The 18,538-nt window shown below is 41.0% G+C and overlaps 1 pseudogene; it reads left to right on the forward strand.

Moving 5' to 3' along the window:
- The window catches only part of LOC147693644 (NACHT and WD repeat domain-containing protein 2-like), a 56,094-nt pseudogene extending 42,820 nt beyond the window's left edge, over nt 1-13,274 (forward strand).
- Nucleotides 13,275-18,538: the final 5,264 nt, after the last annotated feature.

An 18,538-nucleotide genomic window follows, 5' to 3' on the forward strand; every position in this document is an offset into this window, starting at 1 on the left:
TGCAACACGCTTTATTGGTGATCAACGGTGAACAGCGTTGGCAGCGACACCCTTCTTTGATGAGGCAAAGGCAACTGCTGCGGCAGCGACACCCTTCTTCCACAATGCGTTCCAGCTCCCAGCGACACGCAGTCTCCAGAGGGCCCAAAAACAACAGCAGGCACCTCTCTGCAGGCAGAATTCCCAGCAAGGAAATTCAGGGGGAGCTGGTGGTTAAGTCTTGGTGTCCCTGTGACTTCATACAGGAGGCAAGCTCAGCTTCCAGCTCTTGGAGATCTTACTCTAGATAGTAAAAGTACACACAAAGTTCCTTTTCTCCTTTCCTTAGCAATACATTAACCACTGCAGGCCAACAGCAAACAGCACAGGGGCAGTCTCCTCCTTCAGCTTCCTTGGTTCTTCTCCTTGGAAAAGGGTTCATCCTGATGCCCAGAAGTGATCTAAAGTCCTGGGGTCTGGGCCCCAATATTTATACTGCAAAATCCTTTGTCCTCTGAAGGCAGAGGGTGTCTGTCCCTAGTCAAAACCCGTTCTGTCCTCCTGAGTGCAGCTTCTTGCCAGGAGGTGGAGACAGCATTGTTTGAGAGCAGACCAAGCCCAGGTAGATGAAATAAAATCTCCTCCCCCTACTCTCTATTCTATGAGGGCTCAGGTCAGTGAAAAACTAAATTGGCTGTAATTCACTATTAGGACATGCCACACACATCAGGGCTTGTCCTACCTTTTACATACAATGCACCCTGCCCTTGGGCCTGCCTTAGGGGTGACTAATATGTAGAAAAGGGAAGGTTTAGGGACTGGCAATTGGGTGAACTGTGCTAGGGTCTGACAAGTAAATCAAATAAGCCAATCATTGAGTCACTAATTCATTACAACAATTTACAATATGTAGCACTTGCACTTTGGCACTGAATAGTAATGGCAAAGTGCCCAAAGCATCTAGACCTTTTTGTTACAGGAAACAAAGGAACCCAAAAGAAGCAATAGGTCTGGGACCTTTGGGAGTATAATGTTTCAAAAGACAATGGTCCCAAACATTAGCAAAAGATATAGCAGTCAGAATGAATATAGACCAAAATTGAAATCTATATTTTTAAACTGTCCAGCCGGACAAGATTTAATAGTATAAATATTTATATGTGAAAGGAGAGATGAAAAACAATTGCCCAGCGGGACACAGCCTGTGTCCTACTATCACATATGACATACACATAAGGCAAACAAAAAAGGAAACAGGGCAGTCTGTGAGTGCTTTAGATTTAAACAGACGATGGTAAAAATACACTTTGCGTGATCTTTTCAATATAGTGTCAAAAATCATCAAGTGTAAAATGTCGACGACGTTTCGATCCCTGTTAGTATGGGATCATCATCAGGACTTGTAATTATATGCCTTAATGTCAAGAAAATCGACAAGGTCGTCAATTTATTAAAAATAACTTTGTATGGACCGATTAAACTTTCCAAAGGAAAACAGGTCCTGCCGCCCAAATAAAGGCAGATGTGGCGAATGGGGACCGTTATCAAATTAAGTGAATGATAACCGGGTTTAGGAGGAAGCTTGAGTGCCTGTCTAAGGAATACAGATTACAACCGGAGAAAAGAACCAGGTTTCGCCGCATTTGGGGTCTGTTGCATCGGTTGAGTCAATACTCCTTCCGTTCAGGAGCTCATCCGGAGAGAAGAAACAGGTTCCGCCGCAATGGGGGTCTGTTGCATCGGCCGAGTCAATACTCGTTCCGTTCAGAACGGAACGAGTATTGACTCGGCCGATGCAGCAGACCCCCAATGCGCGGAACCTGGTTCTTTTCTCCGGTTGTAATCTGTATTCCTTAGACCGGCACTCGAGCTTTCTACTGAACCCGGTTATCATTCACTTAATTTGATAACGGTCCCCATTCACCACATCCGCCTTTATTTGGCCGGCAGGACCTGTTTTCCTGTTGAAAGTTTAATCGGTCCATACAAAGTTATTTTTAATAAATTGACGACCTCGTCGATTTTCTTGACATTAAGGCATATAATTACATGTCCTGATGATGATCCCATACTAACGGGGATCGAAACGTCGTCGACATTTTACACTTGATGATTTCTGACACTATATTGAAAAGATCACGTAAAGTGTATTTTTACCATCGTCTGTTTAAATCTAAAGCACTCACAGACTGCCCTGTTTCCTTTTTTGTTTGCCTTATGTGTATGTCATATGTGATAGTAGGACACAGGCTGTGCCCCGCTTGGCAATTGTTTTTAATCTCTCCTGTCACATATAAATATTTATACTATTACATCTTGCCCGGCTGGACAGTTTAAAAATATAGATTTCAATTTTGGTCTATATTCATTCTGACTGCTATATCTTTTGCTAATGTTTGGGACCATTGTCTTTTGAAACAAAGCATGTAGACCAGCAAAAAATAGCAAAACATAGGAGGCAACAGTGATAAAATGAAAGGGAGACCCACGCCAATGATGCTAGGTCTAACATTCATGGTGAAATTGCTCTCCTGCTGATAATACAAACATCCATTCTCTTCACTCCCCTTCCTATTACCCTTTCTCCCAAAGGAGTACTCTTCAAGTTCACATGTTTGTAGTTTGGAATAGAGGGGCATGTCTTTGTGAGGTAAAGTCTGAGCAGGTTGGTAACTAATTTCTCCACAGTTAAGGCAACATGTTGCTGAGTGGCAAACCAAAGTGGACTCACTGCCGGGGAATTTTGAGACCTGAGACTTTCCCCTTCTCTGATATGGGAAGAATGTGGATGTCATTACAGCAGGAATTAAGTGATGCTAGAAAGGTAAATCAGTGGCTATACAAAGAGATCACAGGAATGTCTTTACAGATTGAGCACCTACAAGCTTGTCAATCAAGTACTTCATGCAGGATTACTTCCTCTTCTACACACCAATCAAGTTAATTTGTTGAAGGTGGCTTTGCAGCAGGTTCAAGAGGTCAATCAACAGGAAATGTCTCTTACCATAATCCCTCAGGGATAATCTTGGGAATTAAGGGAAAGGGTGTTATGGGGTGGATTGAAATAAACTGAAGGTATTATGCGGAAGATAAAAAAGTGCCTTAGCCTACATGTTTAACACCCCTGTATGACTGCACATATCTATTATTACAGTACGACCCCATCACCCTATACCTTTTTAATTAGCTAAATGTAAAACCCAAGATAACTGCTTCACTTAGCGATGACTGAACAGTGCACCTTTGATCTAGTAACAATTTCATTTGATATTTTAATTTATGAAATCTATCTATTTATATCATCACTAATTTAGTCAAACCCACTTGATTATCATTAGAAAGTAATTCTTATTCAGGGATTCATCTAACAAAAGAATTCTGCCAGCCTAAATGTGTTTCGAGAGCTAGCCAATACAATGTTACTTCTTCAGGCCATAGAAGTCTTTCAATCACACAATATTTCCAATTACAATCTGTATAAATGTAATACATTAATTTGAACATAACAAATAAAAATGTAAAGAGATAAAATTAAATGAAATCATATTCAGTATACAACAATACAAGCAAAGGTCATTGAAAAGTATTTATCTAAATCCTTATTTAATTTATAGTTTTTAGAACACCTCGTAGTTGTATGCGATGTATCGTTTACTGGACAAAATTTACAAAATTACATAATTGAAGTTTAATTTCAACGCAAGTTTAACAAAAGGTGGCATATTTTGTTCAAGATCTCAATGTCCATTATCTAATTTCAGCAATGACGTGTTAAAAGATCCATGATTTCAATAACTATTATGATATACAAAAAAGTTTTAACCTCAAAATATTGCCAATGACAAGAGTCCATAAATGGTGTTTGTTAAATCACACTTAGGGCCATATGTAGCAAGATTAGTAATTGAGATTTCCAAATTGTGATGTTTACCGGATTGCAATGTGGAAATTTTAGCTCCTAATGTACGTAGGTTTTTTGTTCTTTCTCAAACTTCTGTTTATTGGCATTTTATATAGTTACAGATCTGTTATATTGATCTGTTCAATCATTATACATGCTACATGATGTTGCATGGGGGACTTGGAGGAAGGTCAGCAACGAAAAGGAGAGCTTGTGTGGATTTTTGGTTGCCTAGTATGGACAACGACCTTGAGAGATTTGTGTGCAATTTCATTCCTTGTATGTGCAGCGATGAATCCCATATTTTCAATGAAACTCCAATTGAGCCAACGGAATTTCCTAAGATAGCATGACAAAAGGTGGGAATTTTTGTTGCACATTTAATTGTAGAGGATTGTTTGGGAAGTATGCTGTGTGTTGATAGCCATAGGTAGCTTTTTTGAAGGAGGTCAAAGCCTATAACATAGCAAGTTTTTGTGAAGAGATCTTCAGAAGAGGGTGTCCTGAGTGGGTTGTGTCTGACAATGAAGCACAATTTGTGGCAGAGGAATTCCAGCAGTTCCTGGGAAAAGAGAGTATAAAACATTACAGAACTGCTGTTTATCATCCCAAAGAGAATGGTCTTGTAGAGCATTTCAATTGGGACTTTAAGGACTGTGTGGAGAGTGATCTGTGTTGCAAAAGAGAAGTCAAGAACAGGCTATGGGACTACAAGAACAAGCCACACTCTGCCATAGGCAAAACACAATTTTTCTTACTTAGGGGCATGGTAGCATGTACAAAAGTGACACTGGTGTGGATAAACAGAGCATGTCACTTTGATTTAAACAAGGTGAAACTGGATAAAAAGTTTCTATGTATCAGAAGACATATGAGCAAAAACACAATGCTAAACTGCGTAAAAAATGGTGTGTGTTAAAGAATGGTGCTTTTTGTGAGAGTGCACTTGGATTCAAATGTAATAAAAGTCCTAAAAAAATAAAAGACGTGAAGAGTAACAGTAAATGGTTGGATGATGGAAGAAAGTAGAACACTAGAAAAGTGATAATGTACAAGGATTTGGTGAGTTGTAGTTGGTGGAAATAAAATGTGAACTCTAGTGTGGCAATACATTAAGTAAAGAAAAATTATATACAAGTTTCAATGAAGAGTGATAGAATTCGCATGAGAAGACTATATTGGCACAAAGATTATGTAAGTGCATAGTTTTGTGTTATTCACTAGTCAAATGTAAACAAGGGTGTGTTTATGATCAACTTTTGGCTGATGTGTATCATGACACACTTTTGTGATGAGGGTGTTAAAATCATATATCTTAAATGAGAAATATAGTAATAAAATTGTGTGTTATTCTTTTCTTTTTTGTGAAAAAAAGGAGATATTTTATGTTTTGACAAGGAGTTAAGTTTTGGCAGGATTCCATGTAAAGGCTGGAGATTCCAGAAACTTTAATCAATTGGATTCCCGCCACGGGTTGGATGACCACAGCTGAAGTGCTACATGAAAGATCTTTAATTACACCGTTTGGACGAGATTTCTTTCCACAAGTAAACAGTCAGGTGTAGCAGAGGATGGAAAGTATAAGACCTCTCCCTCTTTGAGTTCAGCCTGAGGAATGGCATCACCATTCTAGCTGAAAACCTGTGAAACAACCTGATATGCATGACTGGAAGAGTGGAGAAAAATCAGGAAAGAAAAAATATTTGTGTGTCATTGTCATAGACGTGGTAGGGTGCATACAATAAAATAAATGATGTCACCATACGGAAACCAGCAGTGGACCCAAGAGTGAGCCTTGGGGTGAGAGAGGTTTGCATTGAAGCAGAACTGGTTTGGAGGCTTCAACAGGTAATGTGGTGGGCGAGGATTGCACAAAATCCCATCTGTGAATGAGCAGGAAGAAAGGAGACCGAGGTGTACTGGACAGTAATTAGAAGTAGATGGTTGGTCTATCACAAGTTTTTTATTTTGAGGTATATTATAACCATGGCATATTTGAAGCATAATGGGTAATTGCTGGTATATGAGTGAGCACTTGAAAAGAGAAGTATCAAAAAGATGAAAAACAAAACAGTGTGGAGGGAAGGATCTCTCATTTATTTTCGTCCAATGTACCATCAATTACCCTGACGTTATCAATAATTTTTATAGCGACAAATGCCAATAATTCAGATATATATACACATGACACTGGGCAGGTCTCTGACACACCAATTGATCACATCAATTAATCAAGAAAAAACAAACAATAATGCATACGTATATAAATATTACAAAACAAACATACAATATACATACACTCCTAACAATTTCTACAATACCCTAACAACTACACATACTGGTGCACACTCATAAATCTGAGTAGTACACAAAAAGGTGGCGAGACACAGGAGCAGATTCAGTGGCGGTGTCCATTACGGCAGAGCCTAAGGCGAAAGAAAGGCTGACAATCGTCGGTATACGATTTTCTGAAATGAGTACTTGGAGCACTTGAAGGTTTCTATATCGAGTATGGAACTTTGAACCACCGAGGGCGTAGTCTCTCATGGAAGGGACCCGTTTTCATTCCGAGAGTTGCTAAAGTGATCCAGATATTGTGTACCCTTGTCCTGAGGAAGCCGGAAGAAATTGACGGCTGAAATGCGACCACGTCGACAGCTATAATTGAGGAGTCCAATCAATTTGAGCATGTTTAAAGGTTGTACACGCACATAACTAAAAAATAGAGAGGTGTGATACCTCATGTGCGAATAGGACTATTTCTTTGTGTACTACTCAGAATTATGAGTGTACACCAGTACGTGGTATTGTAGAAATTGTTAGCAGTATATGCATATTTGTATGTTTGTTTTGTAATATTTATATACGTATGTATTATTGTTTGTTTTTTCTTGATTAATTCATTTGATCAATTGGTGTGTCTGAGACCTGCCCAGTGTCATGTGTTTATATCTGATTTTTTGGCATTTGTTGCTTTAAAAATTATTGATAACGTCAGGGTAATTAATGGTATCTTGGACAAAAATAAATGAGAGATTCATCCCTCCATACTCTTTTGTTTTTCATCTTTTTGATGTTTTATGCCCATGTAGCGGAGGGTCATTTGGGCATACCCCCTTTTTTTGAAAAGAGAAGTAAGGCAATTTAATTTCTTGATTTCTACCTGAAGTTTGCAACATAACCTTAACTCATCAAAAGAAAGTGTTTTTTTGGTGGCATTGATTAACAGTTGTAACAAATGCTAATATTTACATTTCTGGTGTTTTTGACTTGGTCTCTACCAGGTCTTCGATGGATATTACGGAGTAGATGCGGAAGACGTGTACGCTCCTCAAATTCGTCAAGGCCGTATGAAAGTGCTGCAGGAGTGTCTTCGTTCATCAGCCGGCCCTTGTTTTGTGGTAAGTGTGATTTACCCATTGAGTTGATCACTGTAACTACGTAAGTTGTGGTCTGTATTTGGTCGTGTCAATAATTATGATATTTGAGGTTGTGAATCCCGGTGTGGGATGAGAATGCCCAGTGCATGGCACCAAGGACATGCAACATAACCCAACTGGATGAAATGTGATATCCTTCCTATTACTTTTGACTGGAGCACTTGCCCACCAGGCATTCACTTTGTGGCCTGGGAGATTCTTTAATTCTGGAGACCAAGAACCTGGGCCTGTAGCCTGGAGGGGTACACCAAGCGCACCCTCGAGCTGACACAAGCACCCGCTGTGGCATATTACATGTGTTCCTGGCATGTTTCCAGAATAGGGCCATATATGCAGTGCTAACCAAGGTGCGGAGAAACTCAACCCTACCTTCCTAGGTGATCGGGACCTTTATTATCAGATTGTATTCACAAAACGTGTTAGCTAATGATTTGCATAAATGACGTTTTTTCCTTGTGTTTGTTTTCTCCAGGCACTTATAGGCGAACAATATGGAAATCCTTGCTTACCAACACAGATTGATGCTGTGGAGTTTGAGCACATCCTTGAGACTGCTGCAAAGATGAGAGTTTGCACCAAGATGTTGGACGCCTGGTACTGCAGGGATGAAAATGCAGTTCCACCTGTCTATAATATGTTGGAGAAGAAGGAGGGGTCCTCACACCTCACCAGGCAGGTAAATTCTGCAACGCCGTGTATTCATTTTCGGTACCAACACAGGTGCCTGATGTTTATTAGCAGTATCCTAATCTAACACGTGTGTCCTCGCGTGTCATGCCTGTGCAGCGTGGTGAAGTATGGAGGCTGACAGAGCTCACGTATAAGTCTAGTTGTATGTCAGAATATCACGGGCAAAAATAGCAATAAACAAAAATAACTTGACCAAAGTATCGCGCACCAAAATATCCTGAAGTTAAGTATCTAAAGGTAAAAATAGAGTTACTATTTACAAGTTATACTTATGTCAGGTATAACTGGCAAATGTACCTGGTTGTTTGGTTTTCAAACAGTAGTGCTTTTTCTTACTACCTTCCTCACGAATATATATATACTCTTTAATCTTTGTTTTTTCACTGAATATAACACACACACACCCCACCCCCGCACAAACACACACACTCACTTACATTCACACTATTTTGTAATCCATTTTCATCCCATGATATTTTTGTATATAAATATTTTGTTTTTATCCTATAAGTCCTGATCCTCCCAGGACTGCTTCTTTCCATGTTCTTGCGCTGCCGAGTAAATTGTGCAGAGAATTTCAAAATGCGGGCATTTTAATGTGATAAACCCACTTAAAAAATATATATATGTTTAATTCTGAGTTTACATTATTGAATATCCTAGGTGATGAAATCCTCAGCGTCAACTTCAGCACATATAAAGAACTGCCCTCAGCTTCTCTATTTGGGTGTTACCACACCATACTTTAAGTATAAATAAATGTGATAACATGTCAAAAACGAATGATATAGGAAATTAACCTCAAAATAATTTTAGGTAACATGAATCTGCATAGGGTAAATATAAATTCACGTTCATTCTTAGTTCAAACTATAGCCCACCACCTGCGGCGTCCCGCAAGGCTCATCATTGTCCCCCTCCTGTTTAATTTGTACCTTAAACCCCTATTACACTCTTTAAAAAACAGGAGGGTAACAATCTACAATTATGCGACGACCTGCAGCTAATTTTCCCATTAGATTCAACTGACTCCGTTGAGAAATTCCAGTCTACCATGTTGCACATTCAAGAGTGGATGGAGCTGAACCACCTAAAACTCAATCCCGGAAAGACCGAGTTGGTACTCCCGGGTAAAAGCTCAATCAGCTGGGGCCCTCAATTTTGTCCATCATCAATGGGATCTCCTCCGTCTCCCTCTCTCTCGGTGAAAAGCCTCGGTATCACCATCAACTCCGATCTCTCCCTGAAAAGCCAGGTGGGAGCGGTGATCTCGTCCAGCTTTCTCCAGCTACGTAAGATTAAGAAAATTGCTCATCTACTCACGCACTCTGCCCTCATTCAGGTGGTTATCGCCTTGGTCCTCTACCGATTAGATTTCTCTAATTCCATCTATTTAGGCCTCCCCCTGGCACTGTCTAAATGCCTGCAAATCGTGCAAAATCAGGCGGCCAGACTAATTTTCAAAAGCAACGGTAGGAGTTCGGCGAAACCACTATTGGCCACTCTTCACTGGCTACCCATAGCCCAACGGGTGACATTCAAGGTAGGCTGTTTGGCCTTCAAGGCCCTCCACGGAAAAAGCCCTAAGTTTATTAACAACCTTATAACCAAATATGAACCGCCCCGCAATCTCCGATCCGCCCACCTGTCCCTCCTCACTCTGCCCTCCTTCAAAAGGAAACGTCTGGGCGGATGTCGATTCGCTCATCTGGCCCCAAAGACCTGGAACTCCCTCCCCTTGTCACTTCGGAGCTGCACTAATCTCATGGAATTCAGGGGCGCACTAAAGACCTGGTTATTCAAGCAAGAGTTTGGTTAGGTACTGTCTGTCATCTCTCCTCAAATCAGCGCCATGAAACCTCTGGGTACCCGTGCGCTTAACAAATTCCGTATAACATAACATAACATAACATAACATAGCTTTACATACTGAATACATTTTCCTGTTCCGTGCTTTAGTCTATCTGACATGCATACGGTGTAAACTTCTCTATACCTAAATTATCCTCTCCATTGGTGTAGCATATTTCCAATGCACAAGTCGGTTCAGTGAGGGGACCTCAGCCAGTTCGAACATTTTCTTAGCATTTTCGGCTGCATAAGCTTTTATTGTGCAGCAGAATACATTTAAGTCATTAAAAAGGTTAAATAAGGTTAAACTTTACAAATTTGAAGAATAGAAGGGGAATTTAGAAGAAATTACAAGATAAAAAAAAACTTAAACAAGGAAAAGACTGTTGAACACAATGAACTTCTCATCTTGCATAAGTGCAGTTCTTTGATTGACGCTTCAGAGGAATTGAGACAAGGTTAGGTATTGGCTCTATAATTAATTTAAACATAGAGTACTGTCTTTATAATGTTCTACTGTCTACTGAATATTCTTTAGCCAATAACGATGCAGTCATTTTTTGGACCATTCTGGAATCTTAAGTCAGCAAAGACTTTTCATATCCTGATGCCACACTATATTTGGCCAGGTTTCTCCCTAAGCCATGAAAGTCTTATTCCAGGAGGCATCCCCGGGCTCCTTTTTTATAAGATTATTTTGGAATGTTGGGATCTACAGTATTCCATTGGTCGATAATTTTGGTCCTGATGTTTGGATTAGCTCCTATTGGCATATTCCTTTTTGTTTACGTTGGGCTTCCAGGATTATCGCTTAGGACGGGATGAAAGGGTAAGGTGAATGCATCTAGTTACGCATTCCATGTCTTGTTCCTTGGCTTCAGTCATTGTGTTTTGCTGAATAGGATGTGGGACTGAGAACTGGTTATGAATTTGAAGGCTCTTCAGACTGTTCAGTGGATGCATGCAAAGCTGTTCAATTGGGGACCAAATAGAAGACTCTTCTGATGACGTTGGTGACTATGTTGGGTTTACATTCTTAGACGTTGATGACGGGTTCATAAAAGCCTGGGTTACTTTCTTATCTGCTATTAGCCTTAAATCTCTTTCATTCTTCATTCTGCAAGTAACTTAGAGCATAGTTTAATTATTTCTTTACTTTGAAATTCTTCCAGACTTACCAGAACCTTGTGGGTCAGTACGCTTAAAGGGATTTCAGCTAAAATAGCCACTGCTGATGATTTGCCTTGAGTAAAAACTTCGCCACAGGACAGGTCACCACCGTCGCTTTCCTGGATGTGGGCTTCATATTAGCCTTTGGAGTCCTATTGAATAATGTGACTGCGTGTAGATCTGCAGAGTGTAATTTGCTGTTTCCGTTTTTTAAAAATGTTTTCCCAACTTCTTTTTTTGTTGTTACCCATGTCATTATTGATTTTTCAATGGTTAAGGAAAATACAGTAGAAAGGGTACTCGTGGGAATACCAAGAAGAGGAATATGAAGGAGATTAGAATTTGATGAAATGGGTAAATAACTAATGTAACATTGAATAAAGTAACTGTAGTGTTGAAGGATTGCAGACTTTAGATCATATGTATAATCAAAAAGACAGGCTAGGAGACCGAAAAGATACATTGGAAGAAGCAATCTATAAACAGTAGGTACTACTACTGCTCCAAAGATTACTTATACTACTACCATTACTGCTGTTTGTTCTTTTACTACTATGACTACTACTATTCTTAATATTACTACTACTCGTGCTGCTAACAGTAATGCTGCTTTAGGTGTAGGAGTACCGCTTGAAGGATTACTAATACAAGTACCAGTGCTACTGCTTTTCCTAATACTTCCGTGACTACTACTATTATTAATACTGCTACTGCTACCCCACTAATGCTACTACAGGTGCTCCTACAACTGCTCCAATGGTTACTAATACTGCTACCACTACTGCTGATTCTACTTTTACTGCTATAACTACTACCATGATTACTATTACTACTACGATTGCTGCTAACACTAGATCTACTTTAGGTATAGTAGCACTGCTTGAAGGTTTGCTAGTACTAGTACCGGTGCTGCTGCGATTAATACTACTGTGCCTACTACTATTATTAACACTGCTACAGTTGCCACCATCAATGCTACTACAGGTACTGCTAACAACTGCTCCAAGGATTACTAATACTACTACCACTACTGCTGCTTCTACTGTTATGACTACTATATTTAATATTACTACTCCTACTAGTGCTGCTACAGCTAACACTACTTTAGTAGTACTGCTTGAAGGCTTACGGCTACTAGTACAAGTGCTGCTGCATTTAATACTACTGTGACTACTAATATTAATAATACTACTACTGTTGCCACCACTAATGCTACTACAGGTACTACTACAACTGCTCCAATGTTTACTAGTGCTACTACCACTCCTGTTGCGTCTACTGCTACTGGTATGACTACTATTATCAATATCACTACTACTACTAATTCTGCTACCACTAATACTATTTTAGGTATAGTAAAACTACTATAAGATTTGCTAATACAAGTACTAGTGCTGCTGCTTTTACTAATACTACTGTGATGACTACTATTAATATTACTGCTGCCACCACTAATTCTACTATAGGTACTACTACTCTCCTTTGGTAAACATCAGTCACCCCGCATCCATCACCCCACATGTTCGCATAACACGGTCATTACAGCATCCGCGTTGTAACAACGCAGTACCATTACCCCACAAGTCGTTACAACGACTTGCAGGGAGGGGAGAGAAAGTGTTGGATTTAAAATCCAACACCTTCCCTACTGTCTACATAGACTGGAGTTGATATAGTAAATTATACTATTCCAACATCCAGCGCCCCCCTCTCTAAGTCGTTATAACGACTTGCGGGGTAATGGTATTGCGTTCTTACAACGCGGTCGTTGTAAAGACCGCGTTGTAACAACATGTAGGGTGAGGGAAAGATGGAAAAGAAGGCATATTCCCACTCCTTTTATCTCGGATAGTAAATATTAAAAACATCCCCACTGTACAATGCCGGGAGCTCTGCAGACTCCATGCTCCCGCCCGTCCCTTTACTTCCTATTTCCATACTTGGGTCTCACCTGGACCCCACACTTCTATTTACAACACTCCTTGTTCAAGATGTCACTGTAGAGCTCTCTACTGCTCAATGAATCGAAATCCACTCTACAAATACCTAAACTGTGAATGAATAATGGCACTGTGTCTGTTTGGCAGGAAACCAAAGTCAGTACCTGGAAAGAGGCTGTCACAGACCTGCACGAGCTGTTTGATGTCATTTTACCTGTGTGCGTCAAAGAGGGAACCTTGAAAGCAGACCAAGCCAAGAAGTTTTCCATATCCGGTGAGAAGAGCTTCCAAACCGCAGTGTAAGCCATCAAACAAACAATCCTTTGGCCACCTACGCACATCCACAGCGGAAGCTTTCTTGTGCCAACAGAGACCGCGAATGTAGCACAGTCTGTACTAAACTGGGAGAGCACATTTACTCCCTGTCTGTTGGGCTCTGCAGTGTCCCTGGATGTACATTTTAAAGACTCAGATTTCACTCCTACAAAACCAATGAAATTCAGCAGTTACAGCAGTGGTCTTACAACTTTTTAATCCTGCACCTGCCCCCCCAGTGTAAACAAAAAAATCTTCGGACCCCTCAGAATTTTTATAAATATTCCTGTAAATTGACAATGCTGTCAAATCTGTAGACTCAATTAAACATAGCAGTTATGTTTTGTTACCCTTTTAAAAATGCAATCAAATACATGAGTGCCAAACATACTATTGTGGTCAGCCAGGCCTAACGTGTAAAAGTGTCCATATTGTGATTATCAGACATGGGGGTGGGGCTGAAGGATATTTGAAGTTCCTTCCCTTGTGACACATACTCCCATATAAATGGCAAAATAGGTCAGTGATGGCTCATTACAGAGAGGCTTACAGCCGCTCAAATTTTCCCCCTTAAAATAAAGCACTGTTATTAGCATAGTGCTTCTTTTGGCCAGAGCCTGGCAGCCCCCCTGGGATAACTAAAGGCCCCCCTAGTGGGGCCCAACCCCCAATTTGTAGTTACAGTTACCTGAGCTTACTATAACTTTACACCCCTGCAATGCACTGCTAATCAGTGACATCACTGATTACATCTTAAATGACCTCACTGATGACATCTTCAAGTGAATGTTTTTAAGAGTTTGAGTTCTAAACATATATACTAACCTACGACAAAAGTGTAATTAGTATACTAGGTGCACTACTACTGAGTGATACTACTTCTAACATATGTTATGTGAGTTGCTGTGTGACTGTATGCATCCTTGTGTGTATGGGTGTGTGAGTTACTGTATGAGTGTGTAAATGGGTGTGTGAGTAGCTGTGTGGGTGAGTGAGATGCTATGTGAGTTGCTGTATTGGTGAGTGAGTGGGTGTTTCAGCGGCTTTATGGGTGAGTAAGTGGTAGTGTGAATGGCTATATTGGTGGATATTTGGGTGTTTACTGACTGTTTGGGTGAGTGAATGGGTGTCTGAATGGCTGTATGAGTGAGTGACTGGGTGTGTAAGTGGTAGTATGGGTGAGTGAGTGGCTGTTTGATTGGGCATTTGGTTAAATGAGTTGGTGTGTGAGTGACTGTAGTGGAGAGTGAGTGTCTGTGTGAATGGCTGTATGGGTGTGTGAATGAGTATGTAAGTTGATGTGTGGGTGTGTGAGTGGGTGAGTGCATGTATGGGTGAGTGAGTGACTGTGTTGAGAGACTGTATGCGTGAGTGATTGTGTGTGTGAGTGACTGTGTAGGTGAATAAGTGGGTGTGTGAGTAGCTGTATGAGTGAGTGGGCGAGTGGTTGTGTAAGTGCCTCTATGGAGGAGTGAGTGGGTATGTGAGTACTGATATGGGTCTGTGAATAGGTATGTGAGTGGTGGTGTGGAGTGGGCATCCAAGAGGTTGTATGGGGGTGTGAGTGTGTGTGAGTGGTTCTGTGAATGATGTCATCATTGATATAATTTGAGGTGTCATCAGTGATATAATTGACCACGTCATGAGTGATGTAATATGGGAGGTCATAAGCAGTCCAATGCGGGGCGTGAGTTATAGTTAGCTCAGGTAACTATGAATTTCACTGGTTTTGTATGAGTGAAATCTGAGCCTAACTATAATGTACCTGTAACCTTTGGTTTCTTAAGTGAATTTCTAAGGTTTTCCAAATTCTATTTCCTAACTAAAGCGTCCCTTTAACCTTTGGTTTTTAAAGTGAATTTCTATGTTTTTTTTAACTAGTAGTCTCATCCGCAGAGTGGTGGTGAAATGGGGCAGAGCCTCTGACTAGCTCTCAGAAATCCTGCTGTGTCAGACTTACTGGAGGTAACAGGAGGGCTTTTGGGCCCCACCCCCTTTCCCAACCACTCTGCAAACGCACCTCCTGGTGCACTACTGGTTGGGGGATGCGGTCCCCTTGGCTGCTGAGGGTCATTGGGGCCAAGAATCCCTATTATTGCCACAAGTAAGCCCCCCACCGCGAGAGGGCTCAGACCTCGTTGGAGGCCTTGTCCCCTTCCTCCACCACTCTGCAAGCATTCCTCCTGGAGCACTACTGGTTTCCCTGACACTTGTTTCAAGAATGCTGCTGTAAAACTTTGTATTTCCTTGTAAAAGCAGTATCCATATTATATGCTTACACCACTGCACCATTGGGATGCGCTCTTCATGTGGAGGCAGGAGATGGTTAGCATTGTGTCTTTTCCTGGCTGAGATTCCTTTCTTGTAAGGAGCACTGCAGTGTGTGCCACAATGCCAAAATTAACCTACGCCAGCATAGAACAAGTTTGTATCATGCACTCAGTACAGTGTAAGCGTATCACACGGATGAAGCTTTACAAAGAAATAGAATGTTTTACAGCAGCCCCTCCCCTTTATCCTGCCAGTGTTTCTACCACCACCCTGTGCTTTCTATTGTTTTTCACCCACCTCCTGCTCACCGTTGTTTGTCATCCACCCCTTGCCCTTCTCTCGCTCTCTGGTGTGTTTAGGCACCTCCTTCCGCTCGCTGATATGTTCACTCAAACCCTAAGCCTTATATTGCCTGTACCCCCTCCAATGCCCCCCCAGACTGTTTTTTGCATCCCGGGCTGCTGTGCAACATGGCTTAAAGAAAAAAAAACACTATAATGCAGACAATTTTTGCCATGTCATCGTTTTTCTTTTTTTTAAACTGTGCAATATGTAAAAAAATAACATTGTCAAAGCCAATAGACTTTAGATAGGCAAAACCTATTGGTTTTTCCAATGCTTGATTTGTTCTGTGTCGCCACTTGGCACATTTAGCAGATGTAGAGATGGGGCTCAAGGTAGGTGGAACAAAAAGAGGTGGGGCGCGGGCCCCATGTGCACCACCATGTGGCAAGCTGTCATAAGTGCTGGTGTTGACAATTAAGTGCAAGTGCCAAACACCGGAAACCCCTGGCTCAAATTAAGCACTGGGCTCATTTCCTTAGCAAATAGACAGTCTGAGGCTGCCATTTTCAGGTGGCAACTTTGTAAGAAGTATGTTGACATTCTGTGTCGAAATGTGGATTTCATCTTTGTGAAAGTGAACACACGTTTTGCAGTCCCTTGTCTACTGGCACCAGCGTTTGCCATATGAAGCTTCTTGGCCTGATACGTGTTAATGGTGATACAACCAGGTCCGGCTTTAGGTAGTGTGACCTGGGCCAACGCACTTGGCGTCGAGCTAATGGGGGACGCTCTGTGTTGAAATATCTCATAGGTTTCAACGAACCTGCTGAAGAGTTCCTTGTCTAGCAATTTTTAGGCAATAATAAAAATGTCAAGACAACTCAAGTGTTTAATGTTTGTGCTAGAGAGAGATTGGAGTTTTGTCTCCTGGTAGTTTTGACTCATAATAAAGTAGCGCAGAGGGTTAACATGCCTGCTGCAAAGAACATCTACCTTGTGGATCACAGAATGGTATTTATTGTAGAAAGCTCAGTGGTTTACTGCTTTTGTCAGAGATATGTTTTTTCTTACTTGCAGTTTACAAGTTACAATCCTAATATAACACAGTGACCTATGAACTGTCATCAAAGAGCTGCATGTGAACTGCAAACTACAGTTTAGAACATTATGTTTTCCTCCAGTCTTTCATTATCCTAATGTCCTTAAAAAGGGTTTGTTTGGGTAGAAATAAATTCTTATTAGTAAAGCCAACTCCAAGCACTGTGATATGTTATAAATCCTGAGCTTGAGCTTCTCTGAGTCAAATATCCTTAAAATATCCTGGTTTCCAGTATGGATGACATGTGACTCCTACACCTTGTAGTCCTCATTGATTATGTAGCATTTCCTATAAAAATCACTTATTTAAATACATAAATAAAGATTGCCACACAGGGTGCCACCATTGCTAAAGCTGATTCAGAAAAGGGGGTGGTGATGAACAGAGTGTCTGAATTAAGCAGACCACTCTTACCCAGTCCAAAGATCAGGGCTTGATCCATCACCGTTTTTTAGCTCACTGCACCATCCCAGCTCAGAACTTGGCTATATGCAAATTAGTCTGACCCTGGCCCAGTGCATCATGGGAACAGGGCAGACCAAACTACCAAGCCAATTCTTATACTGGGAAGGAAACAAGCTTCCGGGGACCGGTTTCTGGCATTTCAGCCGTCTTCGGCCTGGCTTGCTTGAATCCTGATGGTGCAATGAGCAGGGACTCACATCTGAGTATACCCTTTCACGCTTATGGTGGATAAAAATGATTCAGAAAAGGGGGTGGTGATGAACAGAGTGTCTGCTTAATTCAGACACTCTGTTCATCACCACCCCCTTTTCTGAATCACCATTGCTAAAGCTGGCACTGGATATAACTACAGCTCATGTTCAATCTATATCATATTTAAACTATATAATATACCTTAAGTCTTTAAAAGACGCGCAGGAATTTTACGATCCTGCAGCTATGCTGGTTTCTGCATAAATTTCAACTACCCACTTCCCAAACAAACTATCTGCTACATAATTTCCATATTTCAACAACAACAAAATCTCTAGCTCAAGCAGACCAAAAGTTACTGAAAAAAGTGACACATTGTATTGCACAGTGGCAGACCCTTTGCAAAGGTTAACTGGCCACCTCTCGGCTGTATTAGTATTCATTTGTGTTCAATTTGTGAAATAATACTGACCGAGAATGTGGCGCAATATGCTGCACAATAACAAAGTCAAAGTAAGCATGGGTGCACTAGTTACGAAACAGTGTGATAGTTGACGGAGAGGGTTAGTTCAGTTAGACGGTGAACCAGAGGAGGGTTTCGTAAGAGGCAATATGCTGCACTGGGAATGGCCTTTTCTAACATTGTGAAGGCCACCTTTCCATGATGGATCGCCTTAAGTACAGCAGATGTGTATGACGTATGAGTGGTGGAGGGTAGCCAAAAATGGAAAATTACCCACTTTCGGGAGTACATTTTTAGTGTGCAAATTAGTGACAGAATTTCCATCATGCCTAAGACATATGATGGAATTGTCATCACTGATGTCTTTCCCTTGATGCTTCTCTTGCCATGCCAGTGAGATCCACATCAAGAGAAAAGACCTTGTAGCACCAGCGAGCATCTCCAATTAGCTCATCCATCGGTTGTCGCGTGGTAAAG

The sequence above is a fragment of the Lissotriton vulgaris genome, chromosome 8 (genome assembly GCF_964263255.1).
Source record: "Lissotriton vulgaris chromosome 8, aLisVul1.2, whole genome shotgun sequence".
Classification (NCBI taxonomy): domain Eukaryota; kingdom Metazoa; phylum Chordata; class Amphibia; order Caudata; family Salamandridae; genus Lissotriton; species Lissotriton vulgaris.